Genomic DNA, 14,426 nt, shown 5'->3' on the forward strand with positions numbered 1-14,426 from the left:
TGAGCCACCCACCACACATATTCCCAGCTGAGGCTAAACAAGGCAACACTGCCTCCTCGTTTCAACTCAGACTGCAAACAGTCCTGTTGGTGGTCTGTTAGTGCCGCATTTTTGTGCTTTTTGTTGTGATTTCAGTTTAAAATGGCCCCCAAGCATCGTGCTGACGTGCCTAAGTGCAAGACGGCTGAGACGTGCCTTATGGAGAAAACACATGTTAGATGAGCTTCGTTCCGGCACGGGGTGCAGTGCTGCGGCCAAAAGTTCAGTATCACTGAATCGACAATTTATATCGCATAAGGTGTCTTTAAACAGAAACACATAGAAAACAAGTGCCGTCCACAGTCACGGTGGAGGAAGATGACCAGGCGTGCAGATGGTCACCTTTGTTCCATGTCACCGCTCCTCTCTGCACAGAGCAAACTGCGAATCACAGCTCCAAGGAGACCCGTGCTGGGTTGCAGAAAGTACTCGAACGCGAGCCAAGGTGGTTCGGTACTGAGAACTGGCTTTAGAGACAATTCCCTCTCTGAGTTTCAGACCATCTCAGTTCTCCCTGCAGGGAAACAGCTGGTCAGCCCCAGCAGCCCCTTTCCGAGCTCTGGAGGCCGAAGCCAAGTACGCGTCCAGGGCTGCTCATGCCGACTCTGCTCGTCTCTACTCCGGCTCCTATCTTCCAGCTCGCGATGGAATAACCTCCATAAAGCACAGGGCAAATTCCCGTGACCTCAGGGCCCCGGGCCAGGTGCCAAGGGTTCAGGTCCCCGCTATCCCTCAACACGGGAAGGGCAGGGCGCTATCTGCCTGCCTGGACAGGCCCGGGGATAAGGCGCCTCCTCTCCCTTCACCAAGGGCCCAACAGGAAAAAATACTGTGGCCCTGAGTCATCAGAATGGAATTTCTCTTTAGCACTTCAATCTCATCAGCCCAGATGCACAAACTGAAGCACCTGGCTCTTTTTTCATTCCTTCCTTTGCGTTTCCCATATTTCAGCCCCGGTAATCCCCCTCTTAAGAGCTCCGTGCTGTTGCTCCGGGAGGTAACATGTTTGTTTTTACAGCGATGAGTTACAGCCACTTGAGGCTTTCCACAGAGGAGGTCTGACCGGCACCCCGGGCCTGACCCCGGCCCTTCCTCGGGAAAACAGCTCTGCTCCCAGGCACAGGCTCCGGGGACCGGGGAACTCGTCCTGCTTTCCAGAGGCCAAGATACACAAAACCACTCAGGAAAATAGCACAGCGGCACTTCCCTCTTTTCAGGATGCTTATCTCTCTGTTCTGCGAGCAAAACTTGGCAATGTCTTACCGTCAGTGCTTGGCTTTTTTTTTTTTTAAGGGCTATCAGGAAAAATGCCAAGAATACCACTGGCCCAGCAATAGGAGGCCTGGAGCCTAGAGGCTGGTCAGCTGTGTGCCACCTCCCTCCCGGGCCTCAGTCTCCTCACCAGTTTAACACTGACTGACCACACGGCCCCCTGTTATGCAACAGGAGCATTTGTTTCATTAGGATTACAGCACAGACGTAAAGAAGAATGTGTGCCTTTGTTTAACTCGCAGACTCACCTTTATGCTTGGAATTCCATTCCTCTCTCTACCGGCATCCTGCCAACGCTTCCGTTCTCAGTCCAAACCGCTCATTCCTTCTTTCAATAAATATTTGTGCCAAATATTTGTTAATAAGTTAGAGCAAATGTACTAAAGTAGAAATGACTCCAGGATGAAGAGCACAGAGTCCCTGGCCTTAGACGCTTTCTGGGCTGGCGGAACAGTCGTGACCACCTCCTGGCCAATTACCAGGTGCCGCCCCCCACTATGCTGAGGGCTTTTTATTTTTTTATTTTTTAAATATATTTTATTGATTTTTTACAGAGAGGAAGGGAGGGGGATAGAGAGTCAGAAACATCGACGAGAGAGAAACATCGATCAGCTGCCTCCTGCACATCTGGGATATGCAGTCCGCAGGCCAATGCTCTATCCACTGAGCCAAACCAGTTAGGGCTACTGAGGGCTTTTTAGATTTATGCGTCACCTCAAATCCCCACAGCAACCCTACAAGGTCCGTACTGTTAGCATTCCAATTTTACAGATGGGGAAACTGGGGCCGTCAAGGTTAAAGTGACTTGCCCCAGCCCTGGCCAGGTAGCTTAGACGGTGGGAGCATGTGCCAAGGTTTGTGGATTCAATCCCCAGTCTGGGCACATACAAGAATCAACCAATGAATGCATGAATAAGTGGAACAACAAATTGACGTTTTTCTTTCTCTCTCTCTCTCAAATCAATAAAATTTAAAAAAATTTTAAATAAAAAAGTAAAATCAATACATTAAAAAAATGTTTTTAAAGTATCTTTCCCAAGATCTGAAAGCTAGAGAGTAGGAGGTGGATCTGAGCCCGGTCATCCATGAGCGGTCAGCCTCTCTGGCTGCCGTCTGGCCAGGTCACAGGTCTCTAGGTTCTCAGAGAAACCCCATCCCACACCAGACATCATTCTAGAGAGACTCTAAATACATACATATCGTGCCTTCTCTTCCCAACGACATTCTAAATGCCTGTCAGAGCAGGGACTCTGTCATTAATTTCTCTGCATCCTGACACTGCCTGAGGCAAACGAGATCCTCAAAAACCATGTGACTGACCGCGGCTGGGCAGTGCAAATACAAGGCAATGAAAAGTGCAAACTTGATTTTGTAATATGAACACATACGAACTGAGAAATCCGGTTTGGGAGCTTCTGAGTCCCTGTCGTCACTCCCCCCCACGCACCCCCAACACTAAACCGTAGCGGGAAATTCTTCGCTTTATTTACCAAACAGAAGCCATACGCCTAGAGTCTCTTTATGATCTAAGGGAGCGTACAGAAAATGCCTTTCTGCAGCCTGGCCAGGGTGAGGTTCTTTGCTTTGAGTGTGGCCACCTTGGTAGAAAAGCATCTGTTTCTGACTATGTGGCATGTCTGGAATCCAGACCTTCTTTCTCATTCCAAGCCCAAACCCCCATGAGGCCACGATCACCCTGCGAACAGAACAGCGCAGTCAGCTCCCCCGAGTCTTCACGCACGAAGTCGCACCTCCAGGTCAGCATCACCTAAAATGCATTTTCTGGCCATCTGCCAAAGGGACCTTTGTTTTCCTTATAAAAGGTAAACATGTTCCCACTGAGCGTGGGCTGCTCTGTCACCCATCAGGTTTCAAACATTCACCGTCTTTCTCCGTCCCATACTTGCTCTCTTCAGCTGGATCAAATGAACTTTCTCCTTCTCAACTTTCCCCTCCATTCCCACATGGTTATTTATATCCAGAATATCTTCCTTCCTTAATCCACTGGACTATCCTCTCCCTCATTTGAAAAGGTCACTTGCAAGTTATTCTTTCCGGAAAGCTTTCTTGAAATAGGTGGCTGTGAGCTGACTCTCCCGCCGTGTTCCTTTGCTCAGTAAGACAGGATTATGAGCAAGGTTACTTACTCATCTTCTGAAAACACCACTAAACTGCTAACTAGATCAAAACAGGGTGGGGGAGCTGGCCGGGTGGCTCAGTGGAACATCGTCCTGTACACTGAAGGGTTGTGGGTTCAATTCCCAGCAGAGCACATGGCTGGGTTTCAGTTTGACTCCCGGTCGGGGCAGGTGTAGGAGGCAGCCAATTGATGTTCCTCTCTCTCTCTCTCTCTCACACACACACACACACACACACACACATACACCTATCAACAAACATTTCCTCAGGTGAGAATTAAAACAAAAGTGGGAGGGGGACCCTACACTAAAGCAAGCCTTCAAAAACTTCATGAACACTCTTTCAGGCAAATGCACAATTATTTTCTTCATATAAATTTATGTTTTCATTGCAAAAGCGATTATATTCGGAACATTTGCAAATCAGAGACCCACCACCATAGACACCACTGCCCTAACATAACAATTAGCAATTTGGGGTATTTACTTCCATCTTTCTTCTTATACAATGGTATAAACAGTGTTGCAATCATGGTATCTGTATAATTTGGGATCCTGCTTTTTTGAACACAATACTGAAGCATATAGTTCTATGTTCCAGCAAAGGTCATAAACTCCATTTGTAATAGCTGTTCAACTTGACCCTGAGCACTGTAACTTACTTAACCATTCCATGCTGAACATTTAGAGCATGTCCAGTGTCTTCCTATTAGATACAGCTTTCAAGAATACTTTCAGGGTAAGATGAGGCCAGCATCGTTACAGTTTTGTTCTGACCCATAGGATATACATTTACTCTGCATACATGACTAATTATTCAGAAAATATTCTTACTTCTAAACTGACACTAATTCCCTTTCCATTCTTACATCAAACCCCCATTTAAGGTTCTCTTGGATCTTTGCAGTTTGCCTTCCAAAGTTTCTATTGTCTATTTATTTATTTAATAAGTCCATTTGATTCCCATAGCACCCCTTTGATTTTTCATGAGTAACTGCCTACATGAGTCTACATCGAATGAGTTCTAAGTTTTCTCAGCTGCCTCATACAGAAAAGAACAAGGAGTGTTCAGGGAGAAGGGGAAGGGTTGTGTGTGAAACTGGGTAAAGGTGACTTTTGATGTAATATCTGTACATTCCTCTCAAAGAAATAGATGCATCCCGAAGATGTTGTAAGGGAGCTTTTCTAAGTGGAAGAAATCACATTTTGAACACCTCTTAGAAGCTCACAATCTAAAACAAACAAGCCTAATAAAATGAAGATCCTTCCTTAATGAAAATAATGGCCATAGTCCCTTACTTTATCTATCTCATAACTTTGGATTTGGGGGTAAAGGATTTTCTAAAAATGCACACACTTTAGCAAATAAAAACCTATACTGAACTAAATACAAGTCGCCGACGACTGGTCACAACAAAAGGCACGGCATTATCCAAGTGCCTGCGTGGGGAAGTCTTTTGTCCCCGTATAAATCCACACACTCTTGGAAGGGAAGACTGACAGCCTCAGAGAACAAACCTCTTAATTTACCCAAATGGCAGGGCATAGCAGTGCGAAGGTCACACACATTGTCTTCTCGCTGCTTCGTGTCCGTCCGGAAGGGGGCCCCTCTTGGAGGACAGGGAAAACCGCTTTCCCGGGGAACCATACTCAGTGAGCGCGACAGGCTAAGCCATTTTCCTTCTAGCCATCAATAGCGGTGTTGTGGGGGACTGGCTCCTCGCTTCCATGTTGGGTTCATTACCAAGGCAGGCCTGATACAAAGTAACCACAGGGCTATGCAATGGCATTTCTAGTCTCCACCCACCTGAGACAGAGAAAGAGCACCTGTCACAGGCAGCCAAGAATACGAGCGAGATCTATTAAAAAATATGTGTGTGTGTGTGTGTGTGTGTGTGTGTGTCTGGGTCTCACACACTCACACGCGTGTACATGTACAAAATACCTGTGAAGAGACAAGAAACTGATCATGGTGGCTGCCCCCGGGGAGGCAGATACGGTCAGCGTAGAGTGAGACATTCTTTTCCCTGCATGCCTTTCGTTTTAATTGAATTTTTTTTGAACATGTGAAGGCACTATCCTTTCAGGAAGTAAAAATTAAAAAAAATTAATTTCAAATGCTAAATCTATCTGTGTAAAAAATATGTAAGTGCAGACAGTTATATGCCCAGTATATGCCTATTCTTTTTTTTCTGGAAGACTATACACGACACTATGAACAGTGGTTATCTTTGGAAAGAGGATTATTTTTACAACGAAAAAATGAAATGCTGGCTTCCTCTTGCAAATGGAAAAAAGTTACTAAGTGGAAAAATAGTGTTTAAGTATACGCGGCGAAAAGGAATATAAATGTTTTTTTTAATATAAACAGCAGCAGAGCCATAATTCGTGCTGTCTACGCACACAAACCAATCCCGCTCTCCCCGGGAAAGCATACCGCGTATTGTTCCAGGGACCTGGATTCGCCTGGTAACTGCCACCTCTGTGGCCGTAGCAACTGAAGAACGGACGCAGATGATCTCAGAGAAAACGTGGTGAACTGAGACTTCACAGGAAAGCAGTGCTTCGGAACTCGAGTGTTCCACCACAGACCCTGCAAATTAATACTTTCCACAAATCCAAATGAAAGACAATATGCTCAAGTGGTATTAAGTGGTATTTTACTCTTAAGCACATTTGTAAAAGCTTAAAACAATGCACCCGAGAGTTGAAGCCAGCGACCTTCTGCAAATTTAGAGAAGTGACTTCCCCCGGGAAAGTGTTAGGAGGCATTTAATGCCAATTTATCTTTATGCCTAACATGTGAAATGTCTGGATTCTTAGGCACCGAACTGTAAAGCACATAATACATTCATGGGTAATCTTTTATTTTTTAAAATATATTTTATTGATTTTTTCACAGAGCGGAAGGGAGAGGGATAGAGAGTTAGAAACATCAATGAGAGAGGAACATCAATCAGCTGCCTCCTGCACACCTTCTACTGGGGATGTGCCCGCAACCAAGGTACATGCCCTTGACCGGAATCGAACCTGGGTCCCTTGAGTCCGCAGGCCGACGCTCTACCCACTGAGCCAAACCAGTTAGGGCCATGTGTAATCTTAAATGGGCAAATGCACTTGGGTAAGAAAACAAATCCATTGTTAAATAGGGTAAATTGTTCAGAATAAATGGACTATTTGTCCTAAAAAGCCAAATATTAAGAAAAACAAACCTATCAGCACAAGGACACCAGGTTGCTTTGTCGCTAGCTACTGTCTCTTGCTAATTCTGAAACAAAATGCCACACTTAATTAGCCAGCCAGATCCGCACCCTGCGTGGGGCTGATGGGGAGAAATGGCATTAAGGAAAAGGCTCCCTCAGGCTCTATGAGTGCCCTAATGAGCGGGTGGGGGAAGGGCGGCGCTGGGAGGGGGACAGGCAGCCACGATTGCCACACAGCCTTCAGCAAGTACCAACTGGGTGACCTCAACTGCACACTAATTGTCAGGGGTGTCTGGCCACAGCTATTCCTACTGGGTACCCTGCAGGAAACAAATGTAGCAACAATCCACACATGCACAGCTGAGCTAGCAGCTCTTCCCCTAAGGTATGAATTACATCCACGGGGGAGAAAATATGCCCATAATATCACCTAACTGTTGTCAGTGATTTCATCACCAGCAACCAACAGATGGGAGGAGTATCGATTTTCAAGAGGGCAAAAAGGGGGAGATTCTGCAAACTCCAGATTGGTGAAGGTAATACCAAGCCTTAAATAAGACCCCACAGCTTATTACAGTTATTAACACTTGGAGTGCGGGTGAATTTCCCGCCAAAATATAAGATGGCTCTGTCTTTTGGTTTTGTTCCATCCACCAAAAGGGTGGATTACAAACAAATATTTGGTAATACGCAGTTACAATCGGCCCGAGTTTACACGTTTCCCGCACTCCACCGCAAATCTATATGAACCGAGTTAAAGACGGCTCCCGCGGAGTACGCGCAATTCACGCGAGCCGACTTAACTCGTTTCCCGCACTACTTGCTTTAGAAGCAAGCAGGGGTTCACCAAACATGGGTCATTTCAAACCATCGTTCCTTGAAAGGGAAACAGCCCGTATCTAAGTTACAGCAAGCTATCTATCTGTCAAGGTCTACAATAAACACATTAACTAGATGGAGAGATAGGGGCTGAATAACAATACAATTAGGCAGGTTTAGAAGTGACTGGACTTGAAGTTGGTTGGAAGCTAACTAACAGGCCACCATTAGCCTGGAGGACGTCTCTGGTAATGTGTCCAGGGGTCTCCATGCCCAGACCGAGTCGAGGTCTGGAAGGGATCACAGAATTCAAAGCTCGGAAGGGGCTATGATCACTGTGGGTGACCACACTGGCATACAGAAAGACTTCAACAGACGGCAAAAACTGACCAAGTCCACGTAAATAAACGGATTCTTAACGATGGCAGACATAAAATCCGACTGCTCTCATTAGTTCAGGTATAAGGCTGGGGAAGGGGGGAGACTCTGGAGTTTTGGTTGACAACGAAGTCAGTAAGTCACTGCAGTGTGATTCACTTGTCAGAGGAGCGAATACAACCTCAGCTGAGTCTAGATAGTATCTAGAACGAAGGAGGTGATAAGCTTACCCTCCATGCTCAGGTGTGGGGACTACTCTTCCCAGACAAACTTGGAGAGGGTCCAGACACAAATGGCCAGGATGGTGAGGAAACCTGAACCCACAGCAAGAGAAATGGTCAAAGGACCCAGGGAATCGCATTTGGCAGCGAGAACTGTCTCCATTCTTTGAAGGCTGGTCCGTCCCGGGGGAGAGAATGGCGGATGTCGGAAAGGCCTCCCGGGAGATGGGAGGGTGTGGTCACTAGGAATGCCTCAGCAGAGGCCGGGTGACCGCTTGGGGCCCGCTGTCACGGGGTTAGCGTGGATGACCCTCTCGGACGCCTGCAGTTCTGCTTGCCCGGCACTCTTGCCCCCTCCCTCTGGCAACACACCCTCCTTTTCCTTAGTGAGCCATCCACCCTACCTGATGCTCAGTCCACCTGGTTCATGAGCCCACCTGGCTACACAGGTGTGGATGGGAGTCAGGTTTGGCTGCCAATCGGAGTATTACACTCTCTGGCCGCACTGATAGGCTCTGGGATGGGACGGTGACCAAGCTGGCCTCCTCCTGTGGGGGTCCTGAGACAACTCTCTCTGCCAAATGAGATCCCCTTGGTCCTGACGTCGTCACTACGAGGACCAGCCTGCCAGAGGGCGGGCCCACACGGAGACAAGCGGAGCGCAGAGATGGAGAAGGGCCAGCTGTCCTGAGGACAGCATTTGAGCTCCCCGTGCCTATAAGCAGTGGTTCTCAACCTTCTGGCCCTTTAAATACAGTTCGTCAGGTTGTGACCCAACCATAAAATTATTTTCGTTGCTACTTCATAACTGTAATGTTGCTACTGTTATGAATCGTAATGTATTTTAAATATCTGATACGCAGAATGGTCTTAGGCGACCCCTGTGAAAAGGTCGTTCGACCGCCAAAGGGGTCGCGACCCACAGGTTGAGAACCCGATGCAAGGGGACCTACCCCAGGACCTCTCAGGAGGCTAGGACACTTTCAAACTACAGACCTAGATCAAGGGGGAAATATGGGTAAGAAAAGGTTGGAAATGTGGCAGGGACGTAGACCAATGTGGCAAGAAGGGAACAATAAATAATAAAGTCTTTTTTAACCTAAACTACCGGTTAAAACTATAGAGACATAGCTACCAAATGCAATGTGTAGGCCTTATTTGGATTTAAACAAACCAACCTAAAAAAATTATGAGAGGACTGGGGGCATCTGAATGCTGACTGGATATTTGCTGATACTAAGGAATGACTGAAGTTTTTAGGCAGGATAGGATATTGTGGTTGTGTGTGTCTTAAGAGTTACTTAGTGACATGTTTGTTAAGGAAACAGATATGCCGTCTGGGAGTGGCTACAATGTCACTCAGTGAGGGGTAGGTGGGGGTGCCCATGAGCCCATGATCACCCTGTCTGGGTGCTGAGTACGTAAGGGCTCACTGCATTATGTTCCCTACCTGTGTGATATTTGAAGTGTCCCGTAATAAAAAGTTAAAATAAATGGCAGGAGAAATATGCACAAACCAGTGTCTCTCCCCTACTCTCTCCCAGCTCCACAGTAAAAATGAATCCATTCAGTAACAATGAATACCCAGTTAACCAAAGAGCTGGCCTGGAATTCTACCCACCTTCAAAGACATAGGTCAGTCCTCAAAGCAACACCCAACAAGTAGTTACTGCTGTCCTGGTAAGAAACTTAAGGGAAACCAGTTTCTGTGATGGGCCACTAGATGCAAAGAACCAGGTGCGGGGGGGGGGGGGGGGGCGGTGGTGGTGAAAAGAAAGAAAAAAGCTGAAAATTCTTTCCTCCTGTAACATGAATAACCATAAAATATGGAATGAAACTCAAGAGCCGGGGTAAACATTTAAATGGCACTTACAATGCTCCAGGCACTGTTCTAAACACTTTTCAAATGTTAACTCATTTAACTCTTCACGTTCCTGTATGGTAGATACTATGGTCTCCATTTCATTGACCGGGAACTAGTGACACACCTGTTAGGTAACCTGCACCAAAGTCACATGATTCAAGCCCTAGGCCGTTTGGCTCAGTGGATAGTGTCGGCCCACAGGCCGCAGACGGAAGGGTCCCGGGTTCGATTCCAGACAAGGGCATGTACCTCGGTTGCAGACTAGATCTCTAGACCTCGTGTGGGAGGCAACCAATCCATGTGTCTCTCTCACATCGATGTTTTTCTCTCTCTGTCTCTCCCCTTCCCTTCCACTCTCTCTAAACATCAAGGGAAAAAGCATCCTCAGGTGAGGATTAACAAAAAGAAAGTGATTCAAACTCAGGAAGCCCAGGCCCAGCATCCATGCTCACCCACTAGGCAACAGATTTTCAGCATTCGCTTATAATAACGAAATAATCCTGAAGGTCTATGGGTATAAATGCTCTCAGTTGCAGTCACACACGTGCCCGGAGCTGAAAAACGCTGCCCTCACACCCGCAATCACTGCCATTCAGCGCTCGGAGGGCAACATGGCGATTCTCCCTTATTGCACGTTGTTCTGCCCAATCTCTGTATTTCACATCAAACCCCGAAAAATGAGTAACAGATGAGGCAGCTGCGCTGTGAGCCACCACGATCAAAAGCAAACTGTCTTGACCTGATCTCATTTAAAGTGGGGGGAAAAGGCAACGTCTTCTGATTTTAAACAGACTAAATCCATTCAGATTTCTATCCCAGGGATACTGACCAAAAAAGACAAATAAAAAACTGCAAACCCGATTCATCTGGATAAAATTCTCCTAGAAAAACAAAGAGGGAAACCCTACCCCTCGAAGAGCAAAACTCACCACACCCTGTTGTATGACTATTCAGGGGTGACCCAAGATAGAGCATGATTAACTGTAGAAATGGTACTTGAATTTACCTGTAATTGGTGTCCCCACTGAAATCATCCAAGTGGGGGGGTGATGTGTGACAGGAAGGAAGGCTGAACCTGAGGCTTACACTGCTTTTTAAAAAGGATTTTTATGAAGAGTAGGTCACACAAACAGACATTGTATCTCTGGCTCCAAGAGCTATGTCCAGCAAGCAGCAGAAAATTTATGTTTGTTTTTAATCACATATGCCACAGAACAAAAGTTTCCATTACGGGGTTTCACTCCAGAATAACAGCACTCAAGCAACTTTCAATTACTCCACTTCTTACTTGTCATAAAGCAGAAAGCACATGTTTGAAATTTCACTGGAAGTTAGAACAGCAGTTTCTGAAAACCCCATAAAAGGGAGGACGGATTTAGTCCTGGGCTCTCGGCAGGATACCTGAAGTTCAATGTTGTCTCTGAACAAAAGCACTAAGGCAGCCCTCGGGCTTTGCATGGGATGAAGGGGAGTTGGGGGCACTTCACTGGCTGATCTATTAAAAAAAAAAAAAGCCAAATCATTAAAAGGCCCTTAAAAACCACCCCCACCCCCAAAGGCGGCAACTGAAAAGCAGCTCTGGCTCCCCTGCCTGCCAAGCAACAGCCAATGCTTTAAGCCGCTAAACTACCTCTCGCTTATTTCAGAGCCCATGCATATCTCCAGTGAATCCGCACCCGAAGCCCTTTGTGAAAAAGAGAACGTTCGGCTCCCTCCTCTTCCACGGAGATCCTTTGATGTGAACACTTTTTCCGACACGATTTCATGAACAGAAAGGACTGAGTTGAATTTAAGGGAGTTCCGCTGAGACCTTTCCTCCAACACGGTGACCCCGATCTAATAATCGGTTCTCTTTGCTAAAATTCTCCAGCTCAAACGTACTTTGAAAAATTAAAACGCTTAATAGCTACTGATGACTAGGTGCCGGAAGACGTAATATGCATGCAGTGGGAGTTCCTTGGAAGAAAGAGGTTACAGAAACACCAACTATGTCTGAACTAAAAGAGCATGGAATGATAGGTCTGCAGAGAGGAGGCTATTTTAATGGCCTAAGCTTTTTGACATTTCAAAAATAGAGTGGAGTCTTTTCCTATTTTTAAGCGCAGAATTACAGGGCAATGGAGTTTCGCATCCATTTGCTCATTTAAGTGCTCTTTAAAGCACTCATTCAGAAACAAAAACAGAAACGCCCACATGCTGTAGATATTTACAATTACACTGAGCCAAACCGGTCTCGGCTAATAGTGAATTTTTAAATCAAGCTAAGTAACTTTCCAACGCAAAGGACGTGGAAACTGCCGTGCATGCAAGTTACCAACCCCAACGTCACACGCTGCTTTCTGTGACCCAGTTCTCAGCGCCTACCCACTGCCCATCTTCCCCTCCCCGTGGCTCAGGGAGCTCACTGTCTAATGAAAAAACAAAAAAACATAAAACAAAAGGCTCATTGCTAGCAAATGTATGCACATGATCTATGGATGCTCCCAAAAGCATCCTCCCCAGAGGAAACAGAGGCAGGAAAGCTTCTTAGAGCAGGGAAACCAGGACTGAGTTTGGAAGCTCCCAAAAGAAGAGAGAGAACATCGCACAGGTGGGAGATGAGGGAGAAGAACAGACCGGAGCAGCGGTCGCCAACTGGTGGTCCGTGAGGTCCGAAAGGTTGGCGACCGCTGCTCTAGAGCTTGGACCTGACCCCAGAGATTATGGACTACTGAAGAATCCTTAAGCAGGAGGATAACACGATCAAAGTAGTCTTTTGGGGCTTACCATTCCCTCTGGTAACAGTCTAGAGCAGGGCCGATCAAGGTGGGTGTGCAGTCCCGTGCCTGTCCAGGAGTTGTTTGTTACTGGCCCAAGGCAACAGGCAAGTCCGGGAATTGAGAATGAGCACTTACAAATGTCTACAGCAGCTTGACATTCCAGCAACATCCCAGCTTGTGATCAATGGGCTCATCTAACTGAACAGGACAGAGGCCAGCCTATGTGTTGTCAACTCAGTGGGCAGCTGCAGGGGATTCAGGTTGTATAGGAATCATGTGTGGTAAGGCCAGGTGTATTGGTGTGTGAGTGGCTGGAAATTAACAACACGAAATAATACTGATAATTGACTACAGACAGTGTGAGAAGCTAGTCTAGAGAATCACTGCAGAGGTCAGCACGGGAAGGAAGCAAGGAGCTCCAGAAGGCTGCTGGTACACAGTGGTCTGAATGAAACCTGAACTCAAGCAGTGATGATAGGGATGAAGAGTAAGGGTCAAAGTTGAGAGCAATTAAGGTGATCAAATCAACAAGACTCGGTGCCCTTTGGATGTGAGGGGTGCCAGAGAATCAAGGAGGTCTCCCGAGACTCAAGCATTCTTATTTACGCCCAACTGGTGTGGCTCAGTGGATGAGTGTCGACCTATGAACCAGGAGGTCATGGTTCAAGTCAGGCCACATGCCTGGGTTGCGGGCTCAATCCCCAGTAGGGGGCATGCAGGAGGCAGCCAATCAATCAATGATTCTCTCTCATCATTGATGTTTCTATCTCCCTCTCCCTTCCTCTCTGAAATCAATTTAAAAATATATTTTAAAAATAATTCTTATTTACTTTTAAAATAATGGCAAGATGTAAAGCAACAGTATGCAAGAGCTTCATGAAGGTCAGATCAGCAAAAGGATTCTGAATTCATTGCCATTTTATTTTTTCTTCTTGTCTGATCGCTGTGGCTAGGACTTCCCATACTGTGGTGAAAGCGGACAACCCTGTATTGATCCTGCTCTTAGGGGAAATGGTTTTCGGTTTTGCCCATTGAGTATGATGTTGCCTGTAGGTTTGTCATATATGGCCTTCATTATGTTGAGGTATGATCCTTCTATTCCCACTTTGCTGAGAGTTTTTATCAAAGATGGGTGTTGGATTTTGTCAAATGCTTTTCTGCATCAATTGATATGATCATGTGATTTTTGTCTTTCAATTTGTTTATGTGATGTATCACATTTATTGACTTGTGATTATTGTACTTGCCTTGTGTCCCTGGAATAAATCCCACTTGGCATGGTGCTGGATCCGATTTGCTAATATTTTGTTGAGGATTTTAGCATCTATGTTTATCAGGGATATTGGCCTATAATTCTCTTTCTTTGTAGTGTCTTTATGTGGCTTTGGAATTAGGAGAATGCTGGCCTTGTGAAAAGAGTTTGGAAGTGTTCCTTCATCTTGGATTGTTTGGAATAGTGTGAGGAGGGTAGGTGTTGGTTCTTATTTGAATATTTGGTAAAACTCCCCTAAGAGGGGTTGGGATAATTGGGCAGATAAATGCAAAAAAAAAAAAAATTGAAACTAGACCAACAACTTACACTATACACAAGAATAAACTCAAAATGGATAAAAGACTTAAATGTAAGTTGTGGAACCATAAAAATCCTAGAAGAAAACATAGGCAAAAAAAAAAAAAAATCAGACATCTCATGTAGGAAATTTTCACTGATACAACACCTAGGGCAAGAGGAA

At 45.9% G+C, this 14,426-nt stretch overlaps 1 long non-coding RNA gene across 1 annotated transcript; it reads right to left on the reverse strand.

Moving 5' to 3' along the window:
- Window positions 1-11,022: 11,022 nt before the first annotated feature.
- Window positions 11,023-13,355, reverse strand: LOC106698912. The gene is made up of 2 exons (XR_001350307.2): window positions 12,701-13,355; window positions 11,023-11,429 (listed from the first exon to the last, which is right to left on the reverse strand). It is a non-coding gene; the product is annotated as an uncharacterized LOC106698912 (long non-coding RNA).
- Window positions 13,356-14,426: the final 1,071 nt, after the last annotated feature.

Source organism: Myotis lucifugus, unplaced genomic scaffold (genome assembly GCF_000147115.1).
Source record: "Myotis lucifugus unplaced genomic scaffold, Myoluc2.0 scaffold_262, whole genome shotgun sequence".
Lineage (NCBI taxonomy): Eukaryota > Metazoa > Chordata > Mammalia > Chiroptera > Vespertilionidae > Myotis > Myotis lucifugus.